We start from the raw sequence: 13,052 nt of genomic DNA, 5'->3' as shown, positions 1-13,052 counted from the left end.
AGTAATTCCTGACTGCAGCGCCACAGAACCAGGAGCAACCCCTGTGCATCGCCGGGTGTGACCCAAAAAGAAAACAAAAAAAGAAGGACTAAGATCTTGTCATCATATTCAGTTGTTAGCAGGAAGCAGTTTGAGGTCAGTAATGTTGCCAAACTAATCAACTGAACTGTGTGACAAATTTTTCACTGCTGCTCCTCACACACCATTTCATAGGTCTCAACAGTGAGATTATCTCTTGGTGCATGCACTTAATGAAGGGCGATTCAGGAGATGACCCATGAAAAACCAAAGCTAAAAAGTTAATACACAGAAGACTTTTCCAACACCACTTCTCCTGCCAGTTTTCCTCACTGATAACTAAATGTGAACTCAGCCTGATATAACCTGCTTCAGTCACTTATGAAAGAAAGAACAAAAGACTCTAAGTCAAAGTCTGGTTTCTCCCACCAGTAACTTTGAGCTAATTTCTTCATTCTTTTCCTCCCTTTTCTACCTCTACAAAATGGGGATAATCATATGCTAGCATCTACACTCGGGCTAGCAGTGCCCTACACCAGATGAGATCATGTCTGTGGAGGCACGGAAGGAGATTACAAATAAAAAGACAAATACACGGTATCATTACTACTATCCGTGTGTGCTGGGGTTGGGAGGGAGTGAATGAACATATTTCTAGAGGCTATAATCACATCCTAACTGCCTCTTTCAAGTCAGCCATAGGCTCTCTCCCATCACAGCTAAGCTGATCAGTAGAAGTTAGGATTGACATGGACAGAATGGTGGTGAGAAAGGATGCTTCTGCGACCCAGCGGCAGTTCTCCTGTTTCAGGAAGATGGAAAAATGTATGTGGAGCCACCCCTTGAGTGAGACAGGCTTGAAATGCCTGGGTCCACTTATACACACATTTCTTTCAACCCACTCTCTCATTCCTCTTGCTTCCCTTTAACCTACTGAATATAGAGAGCAAAGATGAAGATGTTTAAGATTATCAGTGCCTCCACATTATTTAAATGCCGACCACATTATTTAAAGGCCAACTACAAGTTTTGGATCACTCCCGACAATCAATGTTCCGGATCTGGTCACTCCTGAATTTGCACACAGGAATTACTCCAGGTGATTCTCAGGGGACAATGTGGGATGCAGGGGATCAAACCTGGGTGAGCCAAGTGCAAGGGAAGCACCACACCCACTGTACTGTATCTCCAGTCCCTCAACTACAATTTTTATTCATTTACAGGCTGCTAATTTGGGAAGGGCTGCTGGGGAAATTGGAACTAGGGCCTTATACGTGCCAGGTATGTACTCCAACATTTGAGCCACATCCTCTGGCCATCTGCCTTACTTCCTTGAGAAACTTAGTTATCTAACATTATATTATGTTATATTGAATATCACACTATATTATACGTAACACATCCCTCTATTCTATCTACCATATCACACTGTATCATATTTAACATCACACAATGGTACTCGGGAGAATGAGATGACAAGTCAGCCATGTTCCCAGACTTATACACTCTAGAAATGGCCATGCAACCAACCACAACCAAGTGTACTTGGTGGAATTACCCAGACTGGCCTGGGGAACACCCACTCCAGCTGCTGGGCAGATTAGAGAAGTGATGTGCCTCACAGAGAACAATACCTGAGTGTAGACTTGATGGATGAGAACAAATCACATAAGTGACGCAAGAAACCATTTAGGAAGGAAAGGACAGCTGTCGGGGACAGGTAACAAATGATCAAATTAGGGAAGCGAATATGTTCAATTTAGATGTTCAGGGTTTCTTTTCCTAAGGGCAACAGGAATCAGAATCACATGTAAGTGGGATCGACATGATCACCTTTGCAGTTTAGAAAAGAACTGTGGGGGTTAGAGAGATAGTACAATGAATAAGGCTCCTGCCTAGTATGCATCTTAGCAGCACTCTATATGGTCCCCTGAGCCCGGTCAGGAGTGATCCCTAAGCACAGCCGGGAAACCCAATATGAAAGGGAGGGACGGGGGTAGGGAGGGAGGGGGGAGGGAGGAGGGAGGGAGGGAGGGAGGTAGGAAGGGGGAAGGAAGGAAGGAAGGAAGGAAGGAAGGAAGGAAGGAAGGAAGGAAGGAAGGAAGGAAGGAAGGAAGGAAGGAAGGAAGGAAGGAAGGAAGGACGGAAGAGATACAAGGCCCTCCTGGTTTTACTGAAAAATACAAATTATTGTCCAGTGTCTCTGCATTTGTTTATAGTTCTACACACTCAGTAGTGTTTAGTATTAGCTATCTTTATAAAGAAACAAAGAAAGACAAGTTTAGAAATTAACTCTCACTCTTGATCCCAAAGTGGACACTGGAATAATGGTGATCAGATGATTATAGACACTGTCATTTTTTTTTCTTTTTGGGTCACACCCAGCAATGCACAGGGGTTACTCCTGGTTCTACACTCAGGAATCACTCCAGGCAGTGCTCAGGGGACCATATGGGATGCTGGGATTCGAACCCAGGTCGACCGCGTGCAAGGCAAACACCCTACCCGCTGTGCTATCGCTCCAGCCCCACTGTCCTTATATTTAACAGTCCTTTCCAGATTCTACATTTATCCGCTTCATAGCTTTTCCTGCCTAATTTCTCAGGGTTGATTTTAAGTGAAGGTTAAAATATTAATACTTCAGGTTCTCATTCAAATTTTTCAAAGTTCGCCTGTATGCAAAAACAAAGTTATAGATGGCCATGCAATAAGCTGACTGTCCTTCAGGAATTTGCTCTTTGATTTTTATAGAAAATATAATTATTGGCACAAGTATCAGGATCAATATTTCAAAACGCATGACCATGGCAGCACAGGGCGGTAAGTAATAGTATACAGCTGCCATTTCTCCTGGATTTGGGGAAATCTTTAAGCTTCTAGGTATCTTTGATACTCTTTCTCTCTCATTGCTTTCCTCTTGCTCCTTGTATTCCCTCAAGTTGTAGCCAGTCACAGGCACTGACCTTCTCCCCTAAGACTCTCCATGTAAACTCAGTCTTAGTATTCACTGCTTTGAAGGGCAATGGTGCTGCTTTTTTTTTCTTAATTTTCTTCAACTTTCTTAAGTTCTTTTTGCCTTTGTTGTTACTTTACATGTTCTCTTTCAATATCCATAAAAGTGTCACCTATGTCTCAGAAAAAGCTTTGGACACTCTTTGTCTTCTTGCTCTCTTCCAGACCAAAGCACAGAAAAGTTTGAAATTCTGTGTTCAGTCCTGACCACTAATCATCATAAACGTGTTTTCTTTTGGAAGTCTCTCTGTGGGTATGCAGTGGAAGATACTGCCATCCAAAAGCCCTCTCTCTGTCTTTTGGCTGCCCCAACAGTTGGCTGCTGACTGGCACGGAAACTTTTCAGAAAGCAGCAAGGTCTTGAATCCTGGGTCAAACATGCTTCCGGCGTTCCAGATGCATCTATCCCATTTCTCAGTACTCAAAGTTTTACTTGATAAATGTGTCTGAGTACCTGACAAAGCGGGGTTCTTCCGTTTAGGAGAGAGACGCAGATAATTAGATGGGGGAAAGTCTCTGTTTCTCATTTTGCCATAAACGTACATGGTTCCCTGAAGCATACATTCTTGTCTCTGATGGAAGTCTGATCTCCATGCCTATGCAGAAAATTCTGATGGACATCCCGAAAAAGCTCCTCTCTCCTATCAAAACCAATACTGGCTGCTTCAAATTTGCTTTCTGATATCTGGGTAGAAAATCCTGGTGTCTGGGGATGAAGCAATAGTACAGTGAGTAGGGCATTTGCCTTGCACACAGTCAGCCCAGGTTCAATCCCTGGCATCCCATATGGTCCCCCCAGCACCACCAGGAGCAATTCTTGAGCGCAGAGCCAGGAGTAGCCCCTGAGCATTGCTGGGTATGACCCAAAAAGCAAGAAAGCACGAAAGCAAAAAAGCAAGAAAGCACGAAAGCAAAAAAGCAAGAGAGAAGAAAGAAAGAAAGAAAGAAAGAAAGAAAGAAAGAAAGAAAGAAAGAAAGAAAGAAAGAAAGAAAGAAAGAAAGAAAGAAAGAAAGAAAGAAAGAAAGAAAACAAGAAAGAAAACAAGAAAGAGAGAGAAAGAGAGAAAGAAAGAGAGAGAGAAAGAGAGAAAAAAAGAAAGAAAACAAGAGAAAGAGAGAAAAAAGAAAGAGAGAAGAGAGAGAGAGAAAGAAAGAAAGAAAGAAAGAAAGAAAGAAAGAAAGAAAGAAAGAAAGAAAGAAAGAAAGAAAGAAAGAAAGAAAGAAAGAAAGAAAGAAAGAAAGAAAGAAAGAAAGAAAATCCTGGTGGCTCTTGAGTCAAATATCCTGGTCCTGATAAAATACTCTCGTCTTCAGATTAAAAACAATTAAAATCCTGGTCCTGATACTTGATACTTGGCAGGAATATTCTGTTCACTGTGGAGAAAAGTCTGGTCCTGGTGTTGGTATAGAATTTCCTGACCTTTTTAAGAAGAGAATCTTGATTGGGAAACTTTGAGTAAAATATTCTGGTCCTTGAGTAGCAACCCTTGGTCTTAATAAGTGCTTAGTATAATTTGGTTTTGGAATGAACATATTGATCTTTGGGAAGAATATTCTGGTCTTCACATTTGTGTAGAATACAATGAACTTTGGCATATTCTGGTCTATAGGTAGAAAATCCTCTCTCTCACTAGGCAAACGGTTTTGATATACAAAGTTCCTGCAACTCCACCACCAAAGTACCCAAGACCCTCCACCCCTGTCCTTATACTGCTTCAAGCCCACCTCTTCCTTCCACCCCCTATCTCTCTTCCCACTGCTTGGTAATCTCAGTTTATAATAATCTAAGTTTTGTCATCATTAAAAATCATTTAGGGCCAGAGAGATAGTAGAGAGGTGAATGCTTACCTTGTATGAGACTGACCCTAATTCAATCCCAAGCACTGCACATGTTCCCCCAAGCACTTCTAGGAATGAACCCTGAGCATAAGGTCAGGAGTAGGCTCTGAGCACTGTTGGGTATGATCCAAAAAGCAAAAGGAGAGAAGAGGGAGAGGGAGAGGAGGAAAACAATTGTCTTTTCCTTTTTTGTTTCTCTATATACCAGAGATAAGTGAGAGCATCAATATTTGTCTTTCTTCCTCTGTAGAATGTCAGGTTTCCATCTGGTATGTAAATAGCTCCCTTATGGGCAGAGCACTATTAGTTATATGTAATAAAAGTCCAATAATCTATTCTTTGGTCCCTTCTTCTCTGGAGACTAAGTTAGCGGCGGCAACCTCCAACTACGTAGCTCCAATCCTGAGAAGCATCACTCCTATTGCCGAGTTCAGATGTTCCTTTCCTGGGGACCCAGTGTGCGCTGCCCACCTACCTGAGTCCAGCACAGTCACTGTCATCCTATTGCTCATCGATTTGTTCGAGCAGGCACCAGTAACATCTCTCATCGAGAGACTTATTGTTACTGTTTTTGGCATATCCAATACGCACGGGTAGCTTGCCAGGCTCTGCCGCGCCGGCTCGATACTCTCGGTAGCTTGCCGGGCTCTCCGAGAGGGGCAGAGGAATCGAACTTGGGTCGGCCGCGTGAAAGGCAAACGCCCAACCGCTGTGCTATTGCTCCAGCCTGTCCAGCACAGTGGTTACTAATTTTGACCACTCACAGCTCCATACACAGGCTCTGCATATTCAGGACCAATGTTCTGGTCTCTATAGGAACGGTTTCTGAACTCATTTGTCCTACCTTATACCAAGGTAGTAAGAGTCCTCTGAGGGCAGTCCTTACTGAACTCATATAAGCTGTGCACTCCTGCCAGCTCAACCTGCGTCAAGGGCTGCCTCCAGGAGAAGGGAGAAGGCCTCCATACAGGAATGCACAGTGGTTGTCAGTAGTCTCGCTCACCAAGGGCTGCCCTGAGAGCAGTGACCCAGACAGTAAGCTTCCTAAGGAGTCCAGTGAACATGAATATCTGTTTATAAACAATAATTAAAAAAATGAGGGGGCTCAGCATCCAAAGATCATGAGTTTAAGTAGGACATTTGCCTTGTAGAACAGCCAACCTGGGTTCGATTCCCGGTACCCCATATGGTTCCCTGGGTACCACCAGAAGTAATTCCTGAGTGCAGAGCCAGAAGTAATCCATGAGCACTACCAGGTATGACACAAAAAAGAAAACCAAAACCAATTTTTTGGGTCATATCTTGAAGTGCTCACGGATTACTTCCCACACACACAGCAGAGCCTGGCAAGCTACCCGTGGTGTATTTGATATGCCAAAAACAGTAACAACAAGTCTCACAACAGAGACGTTACTGGTGCCCGCTCGAGCAAATCAATGAACAACAGGATGACAGTGTAGCATATATATACATATATTGTGAATTTAACCCAAGAGCTGTCATATGCACCAGGACAATGCCATTGTTTGAGCCTGGCAGCTCTAGTGCCTGTGACCTACAGCACTGCAAGCAATTTCTGGCTACACCATAGCCAGATGTGTGTAAGGACCAAAACAAAAAGAGTGCAGGCGCTGGAGAGTTATTTCAGCAGTTATTTCACTTGCCTTCCATGCAACCGATGCAGGTTCAGTCTCTGGCATCCCGACAGAGGCACTGGAGCACTGTCAGGTGTGCTCCCTGCCACCACCCCTACCCCACCCCCCCACCCCCGCAAAAAAAAAGGTTGCAATCCTCAGCAAGCTCCACAACTAAAAGATGTAGAAGCCTTAAGGTCAGTAAGGTCAGGAAGTGCCACTCCTGGCAGGTGCACATGTGAGCACCACAGTGACCTCTGGTGAGCATCATAGCCAGAAAATGTGCGAGAAACACAACCAAAAGAATGTGATCTCTGGTGAGCACCCTGGCCAAGGAGGAAAAATCAAAACCTGATGTGGTACCCTGCAGAGACCATGGTCATGTGCAAGCACTACAGGCATGCAAGCACATGACACCTGGCACTGTACCAATAATGGGAACAGAGAACAAATAAATAAGAGATGGATTTAATGAATTTATATCAAAACAAATTGAACACCAACATTTTGATAAAACTGGGGACTTGTTATATCTGTTTTGTTTGAAAAAGATTTTTCATGCGAGGGTGAAAATAAGCATAAGAACCACTCCTCCCCATAGAAAGAATTGGCTAGTCAGACTGACTCATTTCCAAAGGTTCTAGATGGAAAAAACCCTTAATGCAATTTATCTTGTTTTGAACATCATGCTCCACAGCTGAAAAAGCAATTGGGAGAAAAGATGGAAACTAACAAATTTAAAGGAATTCAAGCAAATATGGATAATGCAAATGATAAAACAAAGAAAAATATAATCACTTCTTAATACATCTTTGCTCCAGAGAGAAAGCCCTAATAAAAATTACCACAATTACAATACACCTGTATTATTCTGAGGGTTTACAGACATGACTGTAAAACAAAGCTGCATGGTAAGATTATATCCTTTCGCAGAAGAGGAACTTAAGATTCAAATATCTCAAAATGGGCCAAGCGGCAGAACACACATATTTTGTATATCCAAGGTCCTGTACCGGATACCCGGCACCAGAAACAAAACAAAGGAAAAGGGTTCAAACAAGTCAAATCATTGATTCAATCCCCACTGGCCCCACTGCTGCTGACTGACAGAACATGAGCCCAAGGCCATCTCCGCCAAGAGACAAACACTTCGGTTTTGTTTTCATTATACCCTGACATTACTTCCCAATATCTGATATTCCTCTCTCATTTCTCAAACTCCTGGCCTACACACGTGATTGAATCCGATAAGGAAAATCTCTACCAGACAGTTCAATAAATTAAAATAAAAATCAGTTTTGAGATAGGCACTATCAGAACATATCAAATGTGAACTCAAGGCAATGAAAGAACTGAATAGAAAAGAAAAACCAGACCCTACAGCAGATTCTCCGCAGTCAGAATAGAAATATTGCTGAACTATTTTCAACTGAACAGCCATAACGGTGAAAGGACTTTTAAAAATACAACTGGCAATGAACCTCTGTGGGGGGAGGGGAGAGCAGGGGGAAGTAAGACAAAAATAAAAGCCTTGTTACCAGGAAAGAACCTGCGCTTTCTCCATCCCTTCCTCCCACAGAGCTTTACTTTAAGGCCCCTATCTACAACTTACCTTCCAAAGAGTAAAGATTTAGAGTCCTGGAGCCCAAGAGAGAGCACAATGGACTGAGCACATGTGTTGCATGCAGAAGGGCCAGGTTCAATCCCAGGCACTGCATGATCCCTGTTCTCCCATCACCACTTCCTCAGCATCTCCATGAGTAGCCCCTGAGCACTGCTGGGTGTGATCAAAATAAACAAAATACCCAATCAGAGCCCTTTGCCAGTTGGACCCTCATCCCTCGATGTCAGGGGACCACTCCACCATACTGACTATACATTCCAGCCTATTCTCAGGAGGCCCACGCTGCACCTGGGAGAACATTTACATCACAGATAAGATAGAAAACAACTGGGAAGATAAAAGAACTACACATAGGGAGGATCTCCAAGGTCCAAAGTGAGAAATGAAAACAAAAACAGGGTACACCAAAGGTCGAGGAGGAGAAGGGGTGGAGGCTGGCGAGATAGTACAGTGGGGAGGGCACTTGTCTTGCAGGCAGCTGACTTGGATTCAATCCCTGGCACCTCATCTGGTCCCCAGAGCCTTACCAGGAGTGATCCCTTGAGCAAAACCAGGAGCACAGTCAAGAGTGCCCCCCTCAAAAACTATTTTTTTTTTAAATAAATACTCTCAAGACAATTGCTCATCTTCCTCCTTTGTCCGGGAGGGGTTTTCCTCACACAGCGGCAGAGCGGAATCAGATCACTTGGGATCACTGGCCCATGGAGGCAGGCACACAGGCCCAAGGCAGGCCGCACTGCTGTGCGCTCATTCCTCCCAGAGCCTAAGCAGACCCATTAATCAGATTTACCACAGAGTCTCTTGCCCGCACACCTAGCTGTCTTCCCCAGGGCCCCTCGGAGGGGATGGGCTCCAGCTTCCCTCCCCACCCCGAGCAGAGCTCCCGGCAGCCAAAGACCACCGGAACCTAGCCACAGCCATGCTGGAGACCCCTCTCCACAAGTTCGGACGGGCCTCACGCATGAAGGTACCAGCAGAGGAACCCAGGTGTGTGTAATCCCATCAAAGGCCAACATCCAGAGACTTAAAAGCAAGCTCTCAGAAGCCATGCGGTATCTTTAGCCTACTTCTCCCTCTGGGAGAAACTGGCAATCTTCTGAGAGTTTCCTGCCCACAAGGGACAGCCTTGCAAGCTTCCCATGGTGTATTCATATGCAAAATTCAGTAACAAGCTGGATCTCATTCCCCTGACCCTGAAAGAGCCCCCAGTGCAACATCGTTAGGAGGGCTGAGTCGAGATTGACTTCTAAGATCTCAGGGAAAGGACAAAATGAGATGTTACTGAGAACTGCCTGAGAAATCGGTGATTAACGGGATTTCGTGATCGTGATCGTGACCAAGGGCTAGTCAAAACCCAGCCAACTTCCAGTCAGCCACCTAAGACATAACACAGACGACTCTTCAGCTGGAAAGTGGCGATTGTCTGCCTAGATACCAGATACAGCACCATGTTCATTGGCTTCAGGCACCAAGTTTGACGGTACAACGAGATCTCTAATGTCATTTTTCCCGGAAATGCATCTTGAATTGTATCTGTATACTGAACTCAAAAAAATTTTTTTTTCAGGAAGCATTATTACTTGAAGTGGATTATCTGATTAATAAGCCCAAAACAAATAAATACATAAATTGTGAACAGTATTACTATCTGGGTTTTTTTTTCCAACTATATTTAAAGCAAGGGGTTTTTTTTTTCTTTTTGGGTCACACCCGGAGATGCACAGGGGCCACTCCTGGCTCTGCACTCAGGAACCACCCCTGGCCATGCTCAGGGGACCATATGGGATACTGAGAATCGAACCCGGGTCGGCCGCATGCAAGGCAAACACTACCAGCTGTGCTATTGCCCCAGCCCCAAAGCAAGGGCTTTTCAAAATCGCTCCATGCTCTACAATAAAAAGACCAACACACACAAAGGAAGAACAAAAAAGCAAATCATACAGCAGAAAAAAGATCTACTATACAAATCCAAAATACAAGCGGATCACTAAACTCAACAAGGCTGACCTCCTGCCATCTATTGAGTGCCTTTAGAATCCACGGCAGCATAAACAGACAGACTTCACTGGTGTTTCTTAATCCCACTAATCATAACTGATCATATCAACCCCAGAAAGGTTCCAGACATTTTATTTACCTTTACCACAAAACAAGAAGCTAACCTCAATTTTCTACATCTCCACCAAAAGAACCTGGAACAACTCACTCTAGGATGACCATGTGCCACAAAGCCAGTGGACCACCCCATGGCATCTGCGGAGAATCTGCAGCTTTCTTTTTTTTTTTCCATCGGGCCTTCCAGACCACACAAATTTTGGAAAATGTGCAAGTCCAAATCGAGTGCTTACTGTGAGCACACAGCTTGCAGGCCAGAAGCCCAACACCCCTCCCAGAACGGATGGTCGGCCCTCGCCAGAAATTCCTAAACTGCCACTGCAAGATGGACTCGCTCACTGCGCAGTAAATCGCTGAAATAAATCCTGTCTGCATACCCAGGAAGGGTTCTGGGGACAATTTTTTTCCAGATAAGAATGGGATGAGGAACCAACTCAACGACTGCCAGATTTCCCCGCTTGAGGCTCGACAGGCCAGCGCTATCGGAGCAGAAGATATGAAAACACCAGGCGGCTGTCCAAGAATCCCAACAGCCCTCACTCAAGGCTGCTGCCAAGTTCATGGGTGAGGCTGTTCGGAAACACTGAAATTCCCCGTTTGACCTCAGGCAACTACTAATGCTTTCAGTTGAACACTGTTCAGAGCACTGTCATGTCTCTACATCCATGTGGTAGGCATTTCCTTAAGCAAACTTGGATATAACAGCACTCAAATAAAATTGATCACAGAAGGCATATATATATATGTATATATATATGCATACACACACACACACACACACACACACACACACACATATATATATATATGTCACTATCACTGTCATCCCATTATTTGTCGATTGACTAGAGCAGACACCAGTAACATCTCTATTACACTCAGCCCTGAGATTTTAGCAGCCTCTCCTTACTCGTCTTTCCCAATGATTGGAGGCTCTTTCAGGGTCAGGGGAATGAGACCTATCGTTACTGTTTTTGGCATATCAAATATTCCACGAGTATTTAAGGAAATATATATACAGCACATATATTCATATATATAATATACTATAGTATATATTTGCATATATGGAGTGGAGCAATAGCACAGCAGGTAGGGCATTTGCCTTGCATGCGGCCGACCCAGATTCAATTACTCCATCTTTTTCAGAGAGCCAGACAAGCTACCGAGAGTATCCCTCCTACAAGGCAGAGTCTGGCAAGCTCCTCATGGTGTATTCGATATGCCAAAAACAATAACAAGTCTCACAGTGGAGTCGTTACTGGTGCCCGCTCGAGCAAATCATGAACAATGGGACGACAGTGCTACAGTGCTACATAATACTATAAAAAATGATAGGGACCAAGGGCAGTTCATTTTTGCCTGGATTTAGAAACGGAGGACGGTTTCCCTACAAAGACAGAGCACCAGGGGAGGGGGCAAGAGGTAGTGGAATTGTTTCCTATGCTGTTTGTAGAGGTGGCTACATGAACCATAGGATGTAGTAAAACTCTCAGAAACATATCACTGTCACTGTCACTGTTACCCCATTGTTCATCGGTTTGCTCGAGCGGGCACCAGTAACGTTTCCATTGTGAGACTCGTTACTGTTTTTGGCATATCGAATACACCACGGGGAGCTTGCTAGATACTCTTGGTAACATGCCGGGCTCTCCAAGAGGCAAATGCCCTACCCGTTGTGCTGTCGCTCCAACCCAAGTGCTACATATATAATATACATTATATTATATATGTACACATATATTTATAAATATATACATATATATTTTCTTAACAAAAGGAGAAAAAAGAGGGGCAGGGACTGTGCTCAGTGGTAGAGCTCACGCCTCACATGCACGAGGCCCGAGAATGACTCACTCCTAGAAGAAGAGGATAATTCCCACTTGAAGATATTCGACAAGTCAGGGATATTGCTCAGGGATAGGGTACATGGTCTGCATGAATGAAACCCTGAGTTCAAATCTCAGCATAAAAAATATAATAATGTGGGGGACTGGAGCAATAGCACAGCGGGTAGGGCATTTGCCTTGTACGCGGCCGACCCGGGTTCAATCCCCAGCATCCCATATGGTCCCCTGAGCACCACCAGGAGTAATTTCTGAGCACTGCCAGGAGTAATTCCTGAGTGTGAAGCCAGGAGTAACCTCTGTGCACTGCACAGGTGTGACCCAAAAAGCAAAATATATACATATATATAATATAATAATGTTTGATGCCAAAAGGACTCACAGAAGCATTAAGTACAACAGTGACAAGGTAGAAGTAATCTAAGTGCCCACATACAAGTATACATTCACATCTCAAGGAGAAAGAAATTCAACCTTAAACCCTGTGCTATCTAACCAGTTTTGTTTCTAATTTTTTTTTTTTTCTGGAAAGGGAAGGCACATCCAGCTATGCTCAGATTCCTAGCTCTCCACTCAGGGGTTACTCCTGGCTGTGCTTGAGGAACCATATACAGTGCCAGGGATTGAACCCAGATAAGCTGCGTACAAGACAAGTGCCTTACCTATCGCACTAGCTCTCCATCCCACCTGATTGGACTTTTTAAGAGCAAACCACAGACAGAAGTCATTCTTAATCAACATCTTAGAAACATCATTACTTTAAATATATGTAATAAAATATATGTTTCTACGTATATTTAAGAATTCACCAAAGCTGCCTTCAATTTGCATCACTGTTGAAAATCTGATCTTTGATTTCTATCTGGACAGCCAAAGAGCAGAAAGCTTTCCCCAAATGTGGCTTCCGACATTCCTGAGCTTGTGTATGATCAATAACTGCATCACTGTGTCGGTTTCAGCACA

At 43.9% G+C, this 13,052-nt stretch overlaps 1 protein-coding gene across 9 annotated transcripts in view; it reads right to left on the bottom strand.

The window, feature by feature from the left end:
• The window catches only part of SGMS1 (sphingomyelin synthase 1), a 331,088-nt gene that overhangs the window by 296,923 nt on the left and 21,113 nt on the right, over nt 1-13,052 (bottom strand). The window lies entirely within an intron of this gene.

Source organism: Sorex araneus, chromosome 11, assembly GCF_027595985.1.
Source record: "Sorex araneus isolate mSorAra2 chromosome 11, mSorAra2.pri, whole genome shotgun sequence".
Taxonomy (NCBI): domain Eukaryota; kingdom Metazoa; phylum Chordata; class Mammalia; order Eulipotyphla; family Soricidae; genus Sorex; species Sorex araneus.
The sequence above is the reverse complement of the archived record's forward strand: the minus strand, read 5'-3'. Positions and strand labels throughout refer to the sequence as shown.